We start from the raw sequence: 280 nt of genomic DNA, 5'->3' as shown, positions 1-280 counted from the left end.
TGTCATCTGCTGGTGAGGTTGGAGACGTAGTGTCGACAGGTGCTTCCTGGTTTCCACCTTCGATGTTATCATCAGTACTCCTCGAACCAGCAGGACTTGGGGCATTCTGCTCAAGTTGCTCATTGTGTTGCTCTTCGGTCTGCTCCGATGAGTCTGGGATGATGATTATTTCAGGAGCAGTAATAAAATCTGGCAGTGTGAGCAACGGAACTTCACCCTCTCGAATTATCTGTGCTTCATCTGTAGTGTTCGAGGGTGTGGACGCGGGTGGTGGCAAAAG

Source organism: Ipomoea triloba, chromosome 16 (genome assembly GCF_003576645.1).
Source record: "Ipomoea triloba cultivar NCNSP0323 chromosome 16, ASM357664v1".
In the NCBI taxonomy this organism is placed as follows: Eukaryota; Viridiplantae; Streptophyta; class Magnoliopsida; order Solanales; family Convolvulaceae; genus Ipomoea; species Ipomoea triloba.
Note: the sequence above shows the minus strand (reverse complement) of the source record.